This window comes from Calliopsis andreniformis, unplaced genomic scaffold (assembly GCF_051401765.1).
Source record: "Calliopsis andreniformis isolate RMS-2024a unplaced genomic scaffold, iyCalAndr_principal scaffold0017, whole genome shotgun sequence".
NCBI classification, from domain to species: Eukaryota; Metazoa; Arthropoda; class Insecta; order Hymenoptera; family Andrenidae; genus Calliopsis; species Calliopsis andreniformis.
The window spans coordinates 6,394,748-6,417,713 of NW_027480429.1; positions in this window are offsets into that span (position 1 = coordinate 6,394,748).

The window sequence follows — 22,966 nt, forward strand, 5'->3', positions numbered from 1 at the left end:
TATTCCTGTTATACGATGGAAAAGGTGTTGTATTTATATTGTATTTTATGCTTCTGGCGCTGACTTCTCAGGCCCTAACTATTCGATCTGGCGGAGCAACGCCCTAGAGTGACGCCTAGGTTGCCCGATGCGTAGAAATGACCATCACTTTCACACTGGTTGCAATTATTCCTGTTAAACGATGGACAAGCTGTTGCATTTTTAGTGTACTTTATGCTTCTGGCGTTGACTTCTAAGGCCCTAGCTATTCGATCTGGTGGAGCAACACCCTAGGCTGAAGCCTATGTTGCCCGGAACGTAGAAATGACCATAGCTTTCACACTGTTTGCAATTATTCGTTTTATACGACGGAAAAGCTGTTGTATATATATTGTATTTTATGCTTCAGGCGTTGACTTCTAAGGTCGTATTTATTCGATCTGGCGGGGGAACGCCCTAGAGTGAAGCCTAGGTTGCCTGAAGCGTCGAAATGACCATTACTTTCACACTGGTTGCAATATTCCTGTTATACGATGGACAAACTGTTGGATTTTTCTGTACTGTATGCTTGTAGCGTTGACTGCTAAGGCCCTTTGTATTCGATCTGGTGGAGCAATGCCTCATAGTTAAGTCTAGGATGCCCGAAACGTTGAAATGATCATTACTGCCACACTGGTTGCAATTATTCATGCTAAACGATGGAAAAACTGCTGCATTTCTATTGTACTTTATGCTTCTGGCGTTGACTTCTTAGGCCCTAACTATTCGATCTTCGGGGGCAGCGTCCAAGAGTGAAGCGTATGTTGCCCGAAACGTAGAAATGACCACTACATTCGCACTGGATGCAATTATTCCTGTTATACGATGGACAAACTGTTGCATTTTTATTGTACTTTATGCTTCTGGCGTTGACTTCTAACGCCCTACGTATTCGAAATGGTGGAGCAGTGCCTCACAGTTAAACCTAGGATGACCGAAACGTCGAAATGATCATTACTTTCACACTGATTGCAATTATTCATTCTATATGATGGAAAAACTGTTTCATTTTTATTGTATTTTATGCTTCTGGCGTTGACTTCTTAGGCCCTAACTATTCGATCTGGTGGAACAACGCCCTAGAGTGAAGCCTAGGTTGCCAGGAACGTAGGAATGACCGTTACTTTCACATTGTTTGCAATTATTCATTTTATACGATGGAAAAACTGTTTTAATTATATTGTATTTTATGCTTCTGGATTTGACTTCTAAGGCCCTACGTATTCGATCTGGTGGAGCAATACCTCACAGTTAAATCTAGGATGCCCGAAACGTCGAAATGATCATTACTTTCACACTGATTGCAATTATTCATGCTATATGAAGGAAAAACTGTTGTCCTTTTATTGTATTTTATGCTTTGTGCGTTGACTTCTAAGGCCCTAGCAATTCGATCTGCTGGAACAACACCCTAGAGGGAAGCCTAGGTTGCCCGGAACGTAGAAATGACCATTTCCTTCACACTGGTTGCAATTATTCCTGTTACACGGTGGAAGGACTGTTGTATTTTTATAGCACTTTATGCTTCTGGCGTTGACTTCTTAGGCCCTAACTATTCGCTCTGGTGGAGCAACGCCCTAGCGAGAAGCCTAGGATACCCGGAACGTAGAAATGACCAGTACTTTCACACTGGTTGTGGTTATTCCTGTTATAGGATGGAAAAACTGTTGCATTTTTATAGTATTTTATGTTTCTGGCGTAGACTTCTAAGGTCCTAGCTATTCGATCTCGTGGGGCAACGTTCAAGAGTGAAGCGTATGTTGCCCGAAACGTAGAAATGACCATTACCTTCACACTGGTTACAATTATTCTTCTTATACGATGGAAAGACTGTTGTATTTTTATTGTATTTTATGCGTCTGGAGTTGCTTTCTAAGGCCCTAACTATTCGACCTGGTGGTGCAATGCCCTAGAGTGAAGCCTAGGTTGCACGGAACGTCGAAGTGCCCATTACTATCACACTGGTTGCAATTATTCCTGTTATACGATGGAAAGACAGATGTATTTTTATTGCATTTTATGCTCCTGGCGTTGACCTCCAAGTCCCTAGCTATTCGATCTGGTGGAGCAATGCCCTAGAGTGAACCCTGGGTTGCCCGGAACCTAGAAAGGACCATTACTTTCACTCTGGTTGCAATTATTCCTGTTATACGATGGACAAACTGTTGGATTTTTATAGTACTTTATGCTTCTGCATTTGACTTCTAAGGCCCTACGTATTCGATCTGGTGGAGCAATACCTCACAGTTAAATCTAGGATGCCCGAAACGCCGAAATGATCATTACTTTCACACTGATTGCAATTATTCATGCTATATGAAGGAAAAACTGTTGTACTTTTATTGTATTTTATGCTTTTGGCGTTGACTTCTAAGGCCCTAGCAATTCGATCTGGTGGAACAACGCCCTAGTGCGAAGCCTAGTGTGCCCGGAACGTAGAAATGGCCATTACTTTCACACTGGTTGCAATTATTCGTTTTATACGATGGAAAAACTTTTGTATCTATATTGTATTTTATGCTTCTGGCGTTGACTTCTAAGCCCCTAACTATTCGATCTAGTGGAGCAACGCCCTAGAATGAAGCCTATGTTGCCCGGAACGTAGAAATGACCATAACCTTAACACTGGTTGCAATTATTCCTGTTATACGATGGAAAAGGTGTTGTATTTATATTGTATTTTATGCCTCTGGCGTTGACTTCTGTGGCCGTTGCTTTTCGATGTGGTGGAAGAACGCCATAGAGTGAAGCCTAGGTAGCCCGGAACGTAGAAGTGTCCATATCTTTCACACTGTTTGCAATTATTCGTTTTATACGATGGAAAAACTTTTGTACTTATATTGTATTGTATGCTTCTGGCGTTGACTTCTTAGGCCCTAACTATTTGATCTGGTGGTGCACCGCCCTAGAGTGAAGCCTAGGTTGCCCGGAACGTAGAAAAGACCATTACCTTCACACTGGTTGCAATTATTCCTGTTTTACGATGGAAAAACTGTTGCATCTTTATTGTATTTTATGCTTCTGGCGTTGATTTCTAAGGCCCTAATTATTCGATCTGGTGGAGCAACGCCCTAGAGTGAAGCCTAGGCTGCCCAGAACGTAGAAATGACCATTACATTCTCACTGGTTGCAATTATTCGTCTTATACGATGGAAAAGCTGTTGTATTTATATCGTATTTTATGCTTCTGGCGTTGACTTCTTAGGCCCTAACTATTCCATCTGGTGGAACAACGCCCTTGGGTGAAGGCTAGGGTGCGCGGAACGTAGCAATGACCATAACTTTCACACTGGTAGCAATTATTCGTTTTATACGATGGAAAAACTGTTCTATTTATTTTGTATTTTATGCTTCGGGCGTTGACTTCCAAGGCCCTAACTATTCGATCTGGTGGAGCAACGCCCTAGAGTGAAGCCAATGTTGCCCTGAACGTAGAAATGACCATGACATTCACACTGGTTGCAATTATTCCTGTTATACGGTGGAAAAACTGTTGTATTTTTATTGTATCTTATGCGTCTGGCGTTGACTTCTAATGCGCTAGCTATTCAATCTGGAGGAGCAACGACCTAGTGTGAAGCATACGTTGCCCGGAACGTAGAAATGACCATTACTTTCACACTGTTTGCAAATATTCATTTTATATGGTGGAAAAGCTGTTGTATTTATATTGTATTTTATGCTTCTGGCGTTGACTTCTTAGGCCCTATCTATTCGATCTGGTGGAGCAATGCCCTAGAGTGAAGCCTAGGTTGCCCGGAACGTAGAAATGACCATTACATTCACACTGTTTGCAAATATTTATTTAAATGGTGGAAAAGCTGTTGTATTTATATTGTATTTCATTCTTCTGGCTTCGACTCCTTAGGCCCTAACTATGCGATCTGGTGGTGCAACGCCCTAGAGTGAAGCCTAGGTTGCCAGGAACGTAGGAATGACCGTTACTTTCACATTGTTTGCAATTATTCATTTTATACGATGGAAAAACTGTTTTAATTAAATTGTATTTTATGCTTCTGGAGATGACTTCTAAGGCCGTATCTATTTGATGTGGTGGAGCAACGCCCTAGAGTGAAGCCTAGGTAGCCCGAAGCGTAGAAATGACCATAACTTTCACACTGGTTGCAATTATTCGTTTTATACGATGGAAAAGCTGTTGTATTTATATCGTATTTTATGCTTCTGGCCTTGACTTCTTAGGCCCAAACTATTCCATCTGGTGGAACGACGCCCTAGGGTGAAGACTAGGTTGCCCGGAAAGTAGAAATGACCATAACTTTCATACTGGTAGCAATTATTCGTTTTATACGATGGAAAAACTGTTCTATTTATTTTACATTTTATGCTTCGGGCGTTGACTTCTAAGGCCCTAACTACTCGATCTGGTGGAGCAACGCCCTAGTGTGAAGCCTAGGTTGCCCGGTACGTAGAAATGACCATCACTATCAAACTGGTTGCAATTATTTGTTTTATACGATGGAAAATCTGTTGTATTTATATCGTATTTTATGCTTCTGGCGTTGACTTCTGAGGCCGTTGCTATTCGATGTGGTGGAAGAACGCCATAGAGGGAAGCCTAGGTAGCCCGGATCGTAGAAATGTTCATATCTTTCACACTGGTTGCAATTATTCGATTTATACGATGGAATAACTGTTATATTTATTTTGTATTTTATGCTTCGGGCGTTGACTTCTAAGGCCCTAACTATTCGATCTAGTGGAGCAACGCCCTAGAGTGCAGCCTAGGTTGCCCGAAACGCCGAAATGATCATTACTTTCACGCTTGTTGCAATTATTCCTGTTATAGGATGGAAAGAGTGTTGTGTTTTTATTGTATTTTATACTTTAGGCGTTGACTTCTGAGGCCGTAGCTATTCGATGTGGTGGAAGAACGCCACACAGTGAAGCCTACGTTGCCCGGAACGTAGAAATGACCATTACTTTCACACTGTTTGCAATTATTCCTTTTATACGATGGAAAAGCTGTTGTATTTATATCGTATTTTATGCTTCTGGCGTTGACTTCTAAGGACCTAACTGTTTGATCTGGTGGAGCAATGCCCTAGAGTGAAGCCTAGGTTGCGTGGAACGTAGAAATGACCATCCCTTTCACACGGGTTGCAATTATTCCTGTTATAGGATGGAAAGACTGTTGTATTTTTATTGTATTTTATACTTCAGGCGCTGACTTCTGAGGTCGTAGCTATCCGATGTGGTGGAAGAACGCCATACAGTCAAGCCTAGGTTGTGCGGAACGTAGAAATGACCATAACTTTCACACTGGTTGCAATTATTTGTTTTATACGATGGAAAAGCTGTTGTATTTATATCGTATTTTATGCTTCGGGCGTTGACTTCTAAGGCCCTAACTATTCGATCTAGTGGAGCAACGCCCTAGAGTGCAGCCTAGGTTGCCCGGAACGTAGAAATGACCATAACTTTCACACTGGTAGCAATTATACGTTTTATGCGATGGAAAAACTGTTCTATTTATTTTGTATTTTATGCTTCGGGCGTTGACTTCTAAGGCCCTAACTATTCGATCTGGTAGAGCAACGCCCTAGAGTGAAGCCTAGGATGCCCGGTACGTAGAAATGACCATAAGTTTCATACGGGTTGCAATTATTCCTTTTATACGATGGAAAATCTGTTGTATTTATATCGTATTTTATGCTTCTGGCGTTGACTTCTAAGGACCTAACCATTCGGTCTGGTGGAGCAACGCCCTAGAGTGAAGCCTAGGTTGCTCGGACTGTAGAAATGACCATAACTTTCACACTGGTTGCAATTATTCGTTTTATACGATGGAAAAACTGTTGCATCTTTATCGTATTTTGTGCTTCTGGCGTTGACTTCTTAGGCCGTAACTATTCGATCTGGTGGAGCACCGCCCTAGGGTGAAGCCTAGGTTGCCCGGAAAGTAGAAATGACCATAACTTTCATACTGATTGCAATTATTCGTTTTATACGATGGAAAAGGTGTTGTATTTATATTGTACTTTATGCTTCCGGCGTTGACTTCTCAGGCCCTAACTATTCGATCTGGCGGAGCAACGCCCTAGAATGAAGCCTATGTTGCCGGAACGTAGAAATGACCATAACCTTAACACTGATTGCAATTATTCCTGTTATACGATGGAAAAGGTATTGTATTTATATTGTATTTTATGCTTCTGGCGCTGACTTCTCGGGCCCTACCTATTCGATCTGGCGGAGCAACGCCCTAGAGTGAAGCCTAGGTTGCCCGAAACGTAGAAATGACCATCACTTTCACACTGGTTGCAATTATTCCTGTTATACGATGTAAAAACTGTTGCATTTTTATAGTATTTTATGATTCTGGCGTTGACTTCTAAGGTCCTAGCTATTCGACCTCGCGGGGCAACGTTCAAGAGTGAAGCGTATGCTGCCCGAAACGTAGAAATGACCGTTACTTTCACACTGGTTACAATTATTCTTTTTATACGATGGAAAGACTGTTGTATTTTTATTGTATTTTATGCGTCTGGAGTTGCTTTCTAAGGCCCTACCTATTCGACCTGGTGGTGCAATGCCCTAGAGTGAAGCCTAGGCTGCACGGAACGTCGAAATGCCCATTACTTTCACACTGGTTGCAATATTCCTGTTATACGATGGACAAACTGTAGGATTTTTCTGTACTTTATGCTTCTGGCGTTGACTGCTAAGGCCCTTTGTATTCGATCTGGTTGAGCAGTGCCTCACAGTTAAGTCTAGGATGCCCGAAACGTTGAAATGATCATTACTGCCACACTGGTTGCAATTATTCATGCTATACGATGGAAAAACTGTTGCATTTCTATTGTACCTTATGCTTCTGGCGTTGACTTCTTAGGCCCTAACTATACGATCTCGGGGGCAGCGTCCAAGAGTGAAGCGTATGTTGCCCGAAACGTAGAAATGACCATTACATTCGCACTGGTTGCAATTATTCCTGTTATACGATGGACAAACTGTTGCATTTTTATTGTATTTTATGCTTCTGGCGTTGACTTCTAAGGCCCTAGCAATTCGATCTGGTGCAACAACGCTCTAGTGCGAAGCCAGGGGTGCCCGGAATGTAGAAATGACCATAACTTTCACACTGATTGCAATTAATCTTTTTATACGATGGAAAAACTGTTGCATCTTCATCGTATTTTATGCTTCTGGCGTTGACTTCTTAGGCCGTAACTATTCGATCTGGTGGAGCAACGCCCTGGAGTGAAACCTGGGTTGCCCGGAATGTAGAAATGACCACTACTATCACACTGGTCGCAAATTATTCCTGCTATACGATGGAAAAACTGTTGTATTCTTATTGCATTTTATGCTTCTGGCGTTCACTTCTTAGGCCCTAACTATTCGATCTGTTGGAGCAACGCCCTAGGGTGAAGCCTAGGTTGCCCGGAACGTAGAAATGACCATAAGTTTCATACTGGTTGCAATTATTCGTTTTATACGATCGAAAAACTGTTGTATTTATATTATATTTTATGCTTCTGGCGTTCACTTCATAGGCTCTAACTATTCGATCTGGTAGTACAACGCCCTAGGGTGAAGCCTAGGTTGCCCGGAACGTAGAAATGACCATAACTTTTACACTGGCAGCAATTATTCGTTTTATACAATGGAAAAACCGTTCTATTTATTTTGTATTTTATGCTTCGGGCGTTGACTTCTAATGCCCTATCTGTTTGATCTGGTGGAGCATCGCCGTAGAGTGAAGCCTAGGTTGCCCGGAACGTAGAAATGACCATAACTTTCACACTGGTTGCAATTGTTTGTTTTATACGATGGAAAAGCTGTTGTATTTATATCGTATTTTATGCTTCTGGCGTTGACTTCTGAGGCCGTTGCTATTCGATGTGGTGGAAGAACGCCATAGAGGGAAGCCTAGGTAGCCCGGATCGTAGAAATGTTCATATCTTTCACACTGGTTGCAATTATTCGATTTATACGATGGAATAACTGTTTTATTTATTTTGTATTTTATGCTTCGGGCGTTGACTTCTAAGGCCCTAACTATTCGATCTAGTGGAGCAACGCCCTAGAGTGCAGCCTAGGTTGTCCGAAACGCCGAAATGATCATTACTTTCACGCTTGTTGCAATTATTCCTGTTATAGGATGGAAAGAGTGTTGTGTTTTTATTGTATTTTATACTTCAGGCGTTGACTTCTGAGTCCGTAGCTATTCGATGTGGTGGAAGAACGCCACACAGTGAAGCCTACGTTGCCCGGAACGTAGAAATGACCATTACTTTCACACTGTTTGCAATTATTCCTTTTATACGATGGAAAAGCTGTTCCATTTATTTTGTATTTTATGCTTCGGGCGTTGACTTCTAAGGCCCTAACTATTCGATCTGGTAGAGCAACGCCCTAGAGTGAAGCCTAGGATGCCCGGTACGTAGAAATGACCATAAGTTTCATACGGGTTGCAATTATTCCTTTTATACGATGGAAAATCTGTTGTATTTATATCGTATTTTATGCTTCTGGCGTTGACTTCTAAGGACCTAACCATTCGGTCTGGTGGAGCAACGCCCTAGAGTGAAGCCTAGGTTGCTCGGACTGTAGAAATGACCGTAACTTTCACACTGGTTGCAATTATTCGTTTTATACGATGGAAAAACTGTTGCATCTTTATCGTATTTTGTGCTTCTGGCGTTGACTTCTTAGGCCGTAACTATTCGATCTGGTGGAGCACCGCCCTGGAGTGAAACCTAGGTTGCCCGGAACGTAGAAATGACCACTACTATCACACTGGTTGCAATTTAATCCTGCTATACGATGGAAAAGCTGTTGTATTTTTATTGCATTTTATGCTTCGGGCATTGACTTCTAAGGCCCTAACTATTCAATCTGTTGGAGCAACGCCCTAGGGTGAAGCCTAGGTTGCCCGGAACGTAGAAATGACCATAACTTTCACACTGGTTGCAATTATTCGTTTTATACGATGGAATAGCTGTTGTATTTATATCGTATTTTATGCTTCTGGCGTTGACTTCTTAGGCTCTAACTATTCCATCTGGTGGAACAACGCCCTAGGGTGAAGTCTATGTTGCCCGGAACGTAGAAATGACCATAACCTTAACACTGATTGCAATTATTCCTGTTATACGATGGAAAAGCTATTGTATTTATATTGTATTTTATGGTTCTGGCGCTGACTTCTCGGGCCCTACCTATTCGATCTGGCGGAGCAACGCCCTAGAGTGAAGCCTAGGTTGCCCGAAACGTAGAAATGACCATCACTTTCACACTGGTTGCAATTATTCCTGTTATACGATGTAAAAACTGTTGCATTTTTATAGTATTTTATGATTCTGGCGTTGACTTCTAAGGTCCTAGCTATTTGATCTTGCGGGGCAACGTTCAAGAGTGAAGCGTATGCTGCCCGAAACGTAGAAATGACCGTTACTTTCACACTGGTTACAATTATTCTTTTTATACGATGGAAAGACTGTTGTATTTTTATTGTATTTTATGCGTCTGGAGTTGCTTTCTAAGGTCCTACCTATTCCACCTGGTGGTGCAATGCCCTAGAGTGAAGCCTAGGCTGCACGGAACGTCGAAATGCCCATTACTTTCACACTGGTTGCAATATTCCTGTTATACGATGGACAAACTGTTGGATTTTTCTGTACTTTATGCTTCTGGCGTTGACTGCTAAGGCCCTTTGTATTCGATCTGGTTGAGCAATGCCTCACAGTTAAGTCTAGGATGCCCGAAACGTTGAAATGATCATTACTGTCACACTGGTTGCAATTATTCATGCTATACGATGGAAAAACTGTTGCATTTCTATTGTACCTTATGCTTCTGGCGTTGACTTCTTAGGCCCTAACTATACGATCTCGGGGGCAGCGTCCAAGAGTGAAGCGTATGTTGCCCGAAACGTAGAAATGACCATTACATTCGCACTGGTTGCAATTATTCCTGTTATACGATGGACAAACTGTTGCATTTTTATTGTATTTTATGCTTCTGGCGTTGACTTCTTAGGCCCTAACTATTCGATCTGGTGGAACAACGCCCTAGAGTGAAGCCTGGGTTGCCCGGAACGTAGAAATGACCATCACTTTCGCACTGGTTGCAATTATTCCTGTTATACGATGGACAAACTGTTGCATTTTTATTGTACTTTATGCTTCTGGCGTTGACTTCTAAGGCCCTACGTATTCGATCTGGTGGAGCAGTGCCTCACAGTTAAATCTAGGATGCCCGAAACGCCGAAATGATCATTACTTTCACACTGATTGCAATTATTCATGCTATATGAAGGAAAAACTGTTGTACTTTTATTGTATTTTATGCTTTGGGCGTTGACTTCTAAGGCCCTAGCAATTCGATCTGGTGCAACAACGCTCTAGTGCGAAGCCAGGCGTGCCCGGAACGTAGAAATGGCCATTACTTTCACACTGGTTGCAATTATTCGTTTTATACGATGGAAAATCTGTTGTATCTATATCGTATTTTATACTTCTGGCGTTGACTTCTACGGCCCTAACTATTCGATCTAGTGGAGCAACGCCCTAAAATGAAGCCTATGTTGCCCGGAACGTAGAAATGACCAGAACCTTAACACTGGTTGCAATTATTCCTGTTATACGATGGAAAAGGTGTTGTATTTATATTGTATTTTATGCTTCTGGCGCTGACTTCTCAGGCCCTAACTATTCGATCTGGCGGAGCAACGCCCTAGAGTGACGCCTAGATTGCCCGATGCGTAGAAATGACCATCACTTTCACACTGGTTGCAATTATTCCTGTTAAACGATGGACAAGCTGTTGCATTTTTAGTGTACTTTATGCTTCTGGCGTTGACTTCTAAGGCCCTAGCTATTCGATCTGGTGGAGCAACACCCTAGGCTGAAGCCTATGTTGCCCGGAACGTAGAAATGACCATAACTTTCACACTGTTTGCAATTATTCGTTTTATACGACGGAAAAGCTGTTGTATATATATTGTATTTTATGCTTCAGGCGTTGACTTCTAAGGTCGTATTTATTCGATCTTGCGGGGGAACGCCCTAGAGTGAAGCCTAGGTTGCCTGAAGCGTCGAAATGACCATTACTTTCACACTGGTTGCAATATTCCTGTTATACGATGGACAAACTGTTGGATTTTTCTGTACTTTATGCTTCTGGCGTTGACTGCTAAGGCCCTTTGTATTCGATCTGGTTGAGCAATGCCTCACAGTTAAGTCTAGGATGCCCGAAACGTTGAAATGATCATTACTGTCACACTGGTTGCAATTATTCATGCTATACGATGGAAAAACTGTTGCATTTCTATTGTACCTTATGCTTCTGGCGTTGACTTCTTAGGCCCTAACTATACGATCTCGGGGGCAGCGTCCAAGAGTGAAGCGTATGTTGCCCGAAACGTAGAAATGACCATTACATTCGCACTGGTTGCAATTATTCCTGTTATACGATGGACAAACTGTTGCATTTTTATTGTATTTTATGCTTCTGGCGTTGACTTCTTAGGCCCTAACTATTCGATCTGGTGGAACAACGCCCTAGAGTGAAGCCTGGGTTGCCCGGAACGTAGAAATGACCATCACTTTCGCACTGGTTGCAATTATTCCTGTTATACGATGGACAAACTGTTGCATTTTTATTGTACTTTATGCTTCTGGCGTTGACTTCTAAGGCCCTACGTATTCGATCTGGTGGAGCAGTGCCTCACAGTTAAATCTAGGATGCCCGAAACGCCGAAATGATCATTACTTTCACACTGATTGCAATTATTCATGCTATATGAAGGAAAAACTGTTGTACTTTTATTGTATTTTATGCTTTGGGCGTTGACTTCTAAGGCCCTAGCAATTCGATCTGGTGCAACAACGCTCTAGTGCGAAGCCAGGCGTGCCCGGAACGTAGAAATGGCCATTACTTTCACACTGGTTGCAATTATTCGTTTTATACGATGGAAAATCTGTTGTATATATATCGTATTTTATACTTCTGGCGTTGACTTCTACGGCCCTAACTATTCGATCTAGTGGAGCAACGCCCTAAAATGAAGCCTATGTTGCCCGGAACGTAGAAATGACCAGAACCTTAACACTGGTTGCAATTATTCCTGTTATACGATGGAAAAGGTGTTGTATTTATATTGTATTTTATGCTTCTGGCGCTGACTTCTCAGGCCCTAACTATTCGATCTGGCGGAGCAACGCCCTAGAGTGACGCCTAGGTTGCCCGATGCGTAGAAATGACCATCACTTTCACACTGGTTGCAATTATTCCTGTTAAACGATGGACAAGCTGTTGCATTTTTAGTGTACTTTATGCTTCTGGCGTTGACTTCTAAGGCCCTAGCTATTCGATCTGGTGGAGCAACACCCTAGGCTGAAGCCTATGTTGCCCGGAACGTAGAAATGACCATAACTTTCACACTGTTTGCAATTATTCGTTTTATACGACGGAAAAGCTGTTGTATATATATTGTATTTTATGCTTCAGGCGTTGACTTCTAAGGTCGTATTTATTCGATCTTGCGGGGGAACGCCCTAGAGTGAAGCCTAGGTTGCCTGAAGCGTCGAAATGACCATTACTTTCACACTGGTTGCAATATTCCTGTTATACGATGGACAAACTGTTGGATTTTTCTGTACTGTATGCTTGTGGCGTTGACTGCTAAGGCCCTTTGTATTCGATCTGGTGGAGCAATGCCTCATAGTTAAGTCTAGGATGCCCGAAACGTTGAAATGATCATTACTGCCACACTGGTTGCAATTATTCATGCTATACGATGGAAAAACTGTTGCATTTCTATTGTACTTTATGCTTCTGGCGTTGACTTCATAGGCCCTAACTATTCGATCTTCGGGGGCAGCGTCCAAGAGTGAAGCGTATGTTGCCCGAAACGTAGAAATGACCACTACATTCGCACTGGATGCAATTATTCCTGTTATACGATGGACAAACTGTTGCATTTTTATTGTACTTTATGCTTCTGGCGTTGACTTCTACGGCCCTAAGTATTCGATCTAGTGGAGCAACGCCCTAAAATGAAGCCTATGTTGCCCGGAACGTAGAAATGACCAGAACCTTAACACTGGTTGCAATTATTCCTGTTATACGATGGAAAAGGTGTTGTATTTATATTGTATTTTATGCTTCTGGCGCTGACTTCTCAGGCCCTAACTATTCGATCTGGCGGAGCAACGCCCTAGAGTGACGCCTAGGTTGCCCGATGCGTAGAAATGACCATCACTTTCACACTGGTTGCAATTATTCCTGTTAAACGATGGACAAGCTGTTGCATTTTTAGTGTACTTTATGCTTCTGGCGTTGACTTCTAAGGCCCTAGCTATTCGATCTGGTGGAGCAACACCCTAGGCTGAAGCCTATGTTGCCCGGAACGTAGAAATGACCATAGCTTTCACACTGTTTGCAATTATTCGTTTTATACGACGGAAAAGCTGTTGTATATATATTGTATTTTATGCTTCAGGCGTTGACTTCTAAGGTCGTATTTATTCGATCTGGCGGGGGAACGCCCTAGAGTGAAGCCTAGGTTGCCTGAAGCGTCGAAATGACCATTACTTTCACACTGGTTGCAATATTCCTGTTATACGATGGACAAACTGTTGGATTTTTCTGTACTGTATGCTTGTAGCGTTGACTGCTAAGGCCCTTTGTATTCGATCTGGTGGAGCAATGCCTCATAGTTAAGTCTAGGATGCCCGAAACGTTGAAATGATCATTACTGCCACACTGGTTGCAATTATTCATGCTAAACGATGGAAAAACTGCTGCATTTCTATTGTACTTTATGCTTCTGGCGTTGACTTCTTAGGCCCTAACTATTCGATCTTCGGGGGCAGCGTCCAAGAGTGAAGCGTATGTTGCCCGAAACGTAGAAATGACCACTACATTCGCACTGGATGCAATTATTCCTGTTATACGATGGACAAACTGTTGCATTTTTATTGTACTTTATGCTTCTGGCGTTGACTTCTAACGCCCTACGTATTCGAAATGGTGGAGCAGTGCCTCACAGTTAAACCTAGGATGACCGAAACGTCGAAATGATCATTACTTTCACACTGATTGCAATTATTCATTCTATATGATGGAAAAACTGTTTCATTTTTATTGTATTTTATGCTTCTGGCGTTGACTTCTTAGGCCCTAACTATTCGATCTGGTGGAACAACGCCCTAGAGTGAAGCCTAGGTTGCCAGGAACGTAGGAATGACCGTTACTTTCACATTGTTTGCAATTATTCATTTTATACGATGGAAAAACTGTTTTAATTATATTGTATTTTATGCTTCTGGATTTGACTTCTAAGGCCCTACGTATTCGATCTGGTGGAGCAATACCTCACAGTTAAATCTAGGATGCCCGAAACGTCGAAATGATCATTACTTTCACACTGATTGCAATTATTCATGCTATATGAAGGAAAAACTGTTGTCCTTTTATTGTATTTTATGCTTTGTGCGTTGACTTCTAAGGCCCTAGCAATTCGATCTGCTGGAACAACACCCTAGAGGGAAGCCTAGGTTGCCCGGAACGTAGAAATGACCATTTCCTTCACACTGGTTGCAATTATTCCTGTTACACGGTGGAAGGACTGTTGTATTTTTATAGCACTTTATGCTTCTGGCGTTGACTTCTTAGGCCCTAACTATTCGCTCTGGTGGAGCAACGCCCTAGCGAGAAGCCTAGGATACCCGGAACGTAGAAATGACCAGTACTTTCACACTGGTTGTGGTTATTCCTGTTATAGGATGGAAAAACTGTTGCATTTTTATAGTATTTTATGTTTCTGGCGTAGACTTCTAAGGTCCTAGCTATTCGATCTCGTGGGGCAACGTTCAAGAGTGAAGCGTATGTTGCCCGAAACGTAGAAATGACCATTACCTTCACACTGGTTACAATTATTCTTCTTATACGATGGAAAGACTGTTGTATTTTTATTGTATTTTATGCGTCTGGAGTTGCTTTCTAAGGCCCTAACTATTCGACCTGGTGGTGCAATGCCCTAGAGTGAAGCCTAGGTTGCACGGAACGTCGAAGTGCCCATTACTATCACACTGGTTGCAATTATTCCTGTTATACGATGGAAAGACAGATGTATTTTTATTGCATTTTATGCTCCTGGCGTTGACCTCCAAGTCCCTAGCTATTCGATCTGGTGGAGCAATGCCCTAGAGTGAACCCTGGGTTGCCCGGAACCTAGAAAGGACCATTACTTTCACTCTGGTTGCAATTATTCCTGTTATACGATGGACAAACTGTTGGATTTTTATAGTACTTTATGCTTCTGCATTTGACTTCTAAGGCCCTACGTATTCGATCTGGTGGAGCAATACCTCACAGTTAAATCTAGGATGCCCGAAACGCCGAAATGATCATTACTTTCACACTGATTGCAATTATTCATGCTATATGAAGGAAAAACTGTTGTACTTTTATTGTATTTTATGCTTTTGGCGTTGACTTCTAAGGCCCTAGCAATTCGATCTGGTGGAACAACGCCCTAGTGCGAAGCCTAGTGTGCCCGGAACGTAGAAATGGCCATTACTTTCACACTGGTTGCAATTATTCGTTTTATACGATGGAAAAACTTTTGTATCTATATTGTATTTTATGCTTCTGGCGTTGACTTCTAAGCCCCTAACTATTCGATCTAGTGGAGCAACGCCCTAGAATGAAGCCTATGTTGCCCGGAACGTAGAAATGACCATAACCTTAACACTGGTTGCAATTATTCCTGTTATACGATGGAAAAGGTGTTGTATTTATATTGTATTTTATGCCTCTGGCGTTGACTTCTGTGGCCGTTGCTTTTCGATGTGGTGGAAGAACGCCATAGAGTGAAGCCTAGGTAGCCCGGAACGTAGAAGTGTCCATATCTTTCACACTGTTTGCAATTATTCGTTTTATACGATGGAAAAACTTTTGTACTTATATTGTATTGTATGCTTCTGGCGTTGACTTCTTAGGCCCTAACTATTTGATCTGGTGGTGCACCGCCCTAGAGTGAAGCCTAGGTTGCCCGGAACGTAGAAAAGACCATTACCTTCACACTGGTTGCAATTATTCCTGTTTTACGATGGAAAAACTGTTGCATCTTTATTGTATTTTATGCTTCTGGCGTTGATTTCTAAGGCCCTAATTATTCGATCTGGTGGAGCAACGCCCTAGAGTGAAGCCTAGGCTGCCCAGAACGTAGAAATGACCATTACATTCTCACTGGTTGCAATTATTCGTCTTATACGATGGAAAAGCTGTTGTATTTATATCGTATTTTATGCTTCTGGCGTTGACTTCTTAGGCCCTAACTATTCCATCTGGTGGAACAACGCCCTTGGGTGAAGGCTAGGGTGCGCGGAACGTAGCAATGACCATAACTTTCACACTGGTAGCAATTATTCGTTTTATACGATGGAAAAACTGTTCTATTTATTTTGTATTTTATGCTTCGGGCGTTGACTTCCAAGGCCCTAACTATTCGATCTGGTGGAGCAACGCCCTAGAGTGAAGCCAATGTTGCCCTGAACGTAGAAATGACCATGACATTCACACTGGTTGCAATTATTCCTGTTATACGGTGGAAAAACTGTTGTATTTTTATTGTATCTTATGCGTCTGGCGTTGACTTCTAATGCGCTAGCTATTCAATCTGGAGGAGCAACGACCTAGTGTGAAGCATACGTTGCCCGGAACGTAGAAATGACCATTACTTTCACACTGTTTGCAAATATTCATTTTATATGGTGGAAAAGCTGTTGTATTTATATTGTATTTTATGCTTCTGGCGTTGACTTCTTAGGCCCTATCTATTCGATCTGGTGGAGCAATGCCCTAGAGTGAAGCCTAGGTTGCCCGGAACGTAGAAATGACCATTACATTCACACTGTTTGCAAATATTTATTTAAATGGTGGAAAAGCTGTTGTATTTATATTGTATTTCATTCTTCTGGCTTCGACTCCTTAGGCCCTAACTATGCGATCTGGTGGTGCAACGCCCTAGAGTGAAGCCTAGGTTGCCAGGAACGTAGGAATGACCGTTACTTTCACATTGTTTGCAATTATTCATTTTATACGATGGAAAAACTGTTTTAATTAAATTGTATTTTATGCTTCTGGAGATGACTTCTAAGGCCGTATCTATTTGATGTGGTGGAGCAACGCCCTAGAGTGAAGCCTAGGTAGCCCGAAGCGTAGAAATGACCATAACTTTCACGCTGGTTGCAATTATTCTTGTTATACGATGGAAGGACTGCTGTATTTTTATTGTATTTTATGCTTCTGGTGTTGAATTCTTAGTCCCTAACAATTCGGTCTGGTGCAGCAACGCCCTAGAGTGAAGCCTAGGTTGCCCGGAACGTAGAAATGACAATGTCTTTCAGACTGGTTGCAATTATTCCTGTTATACGCAAGAAAAACTGTTGTATTTTTATTGTATTTTATGCTTCAGGCGTTGTCTTCTAAGGTCGCAGCTATTCGACGTGGTGGAGCAACGCCCTAGAGTGATGCCTAGGTTGCGCGGAACGTAGAAATGACCATATCTTTCACACTGGTTGCAATTATTCCTGTTATACGATGGAAAAACTGTTGTATTTTTATTGTATTTTATGCTTCAGGCGTTGTCTTCTAAGGTCGTAGCTATTCGACGGGGTGGTGCAACGCCCCAGAGTAAAGCCTAGGTTGCCCGGAATGTAAAAATGACCATTACTTTCACACTGTTTGCAAATATTCATTTTATACAGTGGAAAAGCTGTTGTATTTATATTGTATTTTATGATTTTGGCGTTGACTTCTATGGCCATATCTATTCGATGTGGTGGAGTAACGCCCTAGAGTGAAGCCTAGGTTGCCCGGTACGTTGAAATGACAATTACTTTCACATTGGTTGCAGTTATCCCTGTTATACGATTGAAACATTGAGTATTTTTATTTTATTTTAGGCTTCGGGCGTTGATTTCCAAGGCCCTAACTATTCGATCTGGTGGAGCAGCGCCCTAGAGTGAAGCCAAGGTTGCCCTGAACGTAGAAATGACCATCACATTCGCACTGGTTGCAATTATTCCTGTTATACGGTGGAAAAACAGTTGTTTTTTTATTGTACCTTATGCGTCTGGCGTTGACTTCTAATGCGCTAGCTATTCTATCTGGAGGAGCGACGCCCTAGTGTGATGCATAGGTTGCCCGGAACGTAGAAATGACCATTACTATCACACTATTCGCAAATATACATTATATACGATGGAAAAGCTGTTGTATTTATATCGTATTTTATGCTTCTGGCGTTGACCTCTTAGGCCCTAACTATTTTATCTTGTGGAGCAACACCCTAGAGTGAAGCCTAGGTTGCCCGGAACGTAGAAATGACCATTACCTTCACAGTTGATGCAATTATTCCTGTTATACGATGGAAAAACTGTGATACTTTTATTGTATTTTATGGTTCAGGCGTTGACTCCTAAGGCCGTAGCTATTCGATGTGGTGGAGCTACGCCCTAGAGTGAAGCCTAGGATGCCCGGAACGTGGAGTTGGCCATTACTTTCACACTGTTTGCAATTATTCATTTTATACGCTGGAAAAACTCTTCTATTTATATTGTATTTTATTCTTCTGAAGTTGACTTCTAAGGCCCTAACTATTCGATCTGGTGGGGCAACGCCCTAGAGTGAAGCCTAGGATGCACGGAACGTAGAAATGGCCATCACTATCACGCGTGTTGCAATTATTCCTGTTATGGGATGAAAAAACTGTTGTATTTTTATTGCATTTCATGCTTCAGGCGTTGACTTCTAAGGCCGGAGCTATTCCATGTGGTGGAGCTACGCCCTAGAGTGAAGCCTAGGTTGCCCGGAACGTGGAAATGACCATTGCTTTCACACTGTTTGCAAATACACATTATATACGAGGTAAAAGCTGTTGTATTTATATTGTATTTTATGCTTCTGGCGTTTACTCCTAAGGCCCTAACTATTCGATCTGGTGGAACAACGCCGTTGTGTCAAGCATAGGTTGCCTGGAACGTAGAACACACCATTACATTTACACTGTTTGCAATTATTCCTGTTATACGATGGAAAAACTGTTGCATCTTTATTGTATTTTATGCTTCTGGCGTTAACTTCTAAGGACCTAACTATTCGATCTGGTGGAGCAACGCCCTAGAGTGAAGCCTAGGTTGCTCTGAACGTAGAAATGACCATTACTTTCACACTGTTTGCAAATATTCATTTTATACAGTGGAAAAGCTGTTGTATTTATATTGTATTTTATGATTCTGGCGTTGACTTCTATGGCCATATCTATTCGATGTGGTGGAGTGACGCCCTAGAGTGAAGCCTAGGTTGCCCGGTACGTTGAAATGACAATTACTTTCACATTGGTTGCAATTATCCCTGTTATACGATTGAAACATTGAGTATTTTTATTTTATTTTAGGCTTCGGGCGTTGATTTCCAAGGCCCTAACTATTCGATCTGGTGGAGCAACGCCCTAGAGTGAAGCCAAGGTTGCCCTGAACGTAGAAATGACCATCACATTCGCACTGGTTGCAATTATTCCTGTTATACAGTGGAAAAACTGTTGTTTTTTTATTGTACCTTATGCGTCTGGCGTTGACTTCTAATGCGCTAGCTATTCGATCTGGAGGAGCAACGCCCTAGTGTGAAGCATAGGTTGCCCGGAACGTAGAAATGACCATTACTTTCACACTATTCGCAAATATACATTATATACGATGGAAAAGCTGTTGTATTTATATTGTATTTTATGCTTCTGGCGTTGACCTCTTAGGCCCTAACTATTTTATCTTGTGGAGCAACACCCTAGAGTGAAGCCTAGGTTGCCCGGAACGTAGAAATGACCATTACCTTCACAGTTGATGCAATTATTCCTGTTATACGATGGAAAAACTCTTCTATTTATATTGTATTTTATTCTTCTGGAGTTGACTTCTAAGGCCCTAACTATTCGATCTGGTAGAGCAACGCCCTAGAGTGAAGCCTAGGTTGCCCGGTAAGTAGAAATGACCATAAGTTTCATACTGGTTGCAATTATTCGTTTTATACGATGGAAAAACTGTTGTATTTATATTGTATTTTATGCTTCTGGCGTTCACTTCTTAGGCACTAACTATTCGATCTGGTGGTGCAACGCCCTAGGGAGAAGCCTAGGTTGCCCGGAACGTAGAAATGACCACAACTATCACACTGGTTGCAAATTATTCCTGTTAAACGATGGAAAAACTGTTGTATTTTTATTGCATTTTATGCTTCTGGCGTTCACTTCTTAGGCCCTAACTATTCGATCTGTTGGAGCAACGCCCTAGGATGAAGCCTAGGTTGCCAGGAACGTAGAAATGACCATAACTTTCACACTGGTTGCAATTATTCGTTTTATACGATGGAAAAGCTGTTGTATTTATATCGTATTTTATGCTTCTGGCCTTGACTTCTTAGGCCCAAACTATTCCATCTGGTGGAATGACGCCCTAGGGTGAAGACTAGGTTGCCCGGAAAGTAGAAATGACCATAACTTTCACACTGGTAGCAATTGTTCGTTTTATACGATGGAAAAACTGTTCTATTTATTTTACATTTTATGCTTCGGGCGTTGACTTCTAAGGCCCTAACTACTCGATCTGGTGGAGCAACGCCCTAGTGTGAAGCCAAGGTTGCCCGGTACGTAGAAATGACCATCACTATCAAACTGGTTGCAATTATTTGTTTTATACGATGGAAAATCTGTTGTATTTATATCGTATTTTATGCTTCTGGCGTTGACTTCTTAGGCCCTAACTATTCCATCTGGTGGAACAACGCCCTAGGGTGAAGCCTAGGTTGCCCGGAAAGTAGAAATGACCATAACTTTCAAACTGGTAGCAATTATTCGTTTTATACGATGGAAAAACTGTTGTATTTATTTTGTATTTTATGCATCGGGCGTTGACTTCTAAGGCCCTAACTATTCGATCTGGTAGAGCAATGCCCTAGAGTGAAGCCTAGGTTGCCCGGTACGTAGAAATGACCATAAGTTTCATACTGGTTGCAATTATTCGTTTTATACGATCGAAAAGCAGTTGTATTTATATTATATTTTATGCTTCTGGCGTTCACTACATAGGCTCTAACTATTCGATCTGGTAGTACAACGCCCTAGGGTGTAACCTAGGTTGCCCGGAACGTAGAAATGGCCATAACTTTTACACTGGCAGCAATTATTCGTTTTATACAATGGAAAAACCGTTCTATTTATTTTGTATTTTATGCTTCGGGCGTTGACTTCAAATGCCCTATCTGTTTGATCTGGTGGAGCATCGCCGTAGAGTGAAGCCTAGGTTGCCCGGAACGTAGAAATGACCATAACTTTCACACTGGTTGCAATTGTTTGTTTTATACGATGGAAAAGCTGTTGTATTTATATCGTATTTTATGCTTCTGGCGTTGACTTCTGAGGCCGTTGCTATTCGATGTGGTGGAAGAACGCCATAGAGGGAAGCCTAGGTAGCCCGGATCGTAGAAATGTTCATATCTTTCACACTGGTTGCAATTATTCGTTTTATACGATGGAATAACTGTTTTATTTATTTTGTATTTTATGCTTCGGGCGTTGACTTCTAAGGCCCTAACTATTCGATCTAGTGGAGCAACGCCCTAGAGTGCAGCCTAGGTTGCCCGAAACGCCGAAATGATCATTACTTTCACGCTTGTTGCAATTATTCCTGTTATAGGATGGAAAGAGTGTTGTGTTTTTATTGTATTTTATACTTCAGGCGTTGACTTCTGAGGCCGTAGCTATTCGATGTGGTGGAAGAACGCCATACGGTGAAGCCTACGTTGCCCGGAACGTAGAAATGACCATTACTTTCACACTGTTTGCAATTATTCCTTTTATACGATGGAAAAGCTGTTGTATTTATATCGTATTTTATGCTTCTGGCGTTGACTTCTAAGGACCTAACTGTTTGATCTGGTGGAGCAATGCCCTAGAGTGAAGCCTAGGTTGCGTGGAACGTAGAAATGACCATCCCTTTCACACGGGTTGCAATTATTCCTGTTATAGTATGGAAAGACTGTTGTATTTTTATTGTATTTTATACTTCAGGCGCTGACTTCTGAGGCCGTAGCTATCCGATGTGGTGGAAGAACGCCATACAGTCAAGCCTAGGTTGCCCGGAACGTAGAAATGACCATAACTTTCACACTGGTTGCAATTATTTGTTTTATACGATGGAAAAGCTGTTGTATTTATATCGTATTTTATGCTTCGGGCGTTGACTTCTAAGGCCCTAACTATTCGATCTAGTGGAGCAACGCCCTAGAGTGCAGCCTAGGTTGCCCGGAACGTAGAAATGACCATAACTTTCACACTGGTAGCAATTATTCGTTTTATACGATGGAAAAACTGTTCTATTTATTTTGTATTTTATGCTTCGGGCGTTGACTTCTAAGGCCCTAACTATTCGATCTGGTAGAGCAACGCCCTAGAGTGAAGCCTAGGATGCCCGGTACGTAGAAATGACCATAAGTTTCATACTGGTTGCAATTATTCCTTTTATACGATGGAAAAGCTGTTGTATTTATATCGTATTTTATGCTTCTGGCGTTGACTTCTAAGGACCTAACCATTCGGTCTGGTGGAGCAACGCCCTAGAGTGAAGCCTAGGTTGCTCGGACTGTAGAAATGACCATAACTTTCACACTGGTTGCAATTATTCGTTTTATACGATGGAAAAACTGTTCTATTTATTTTGTATTTTATGCTTCGGGCGTTGACTTCTAAGGCCCTAACTATTCGATCTGGTAGAGCAACGCCCTAGAGTGAAGCCAATGTTGCCCTGAACGTAGAAATGACCATGACATTCACACTGGTTGCAATTATTCCTGTTATACGGTGGAAAAACTGTTGTATTTTTATTGTATCTTATGCGTCTGGCGTTGACTTCTAATGCGC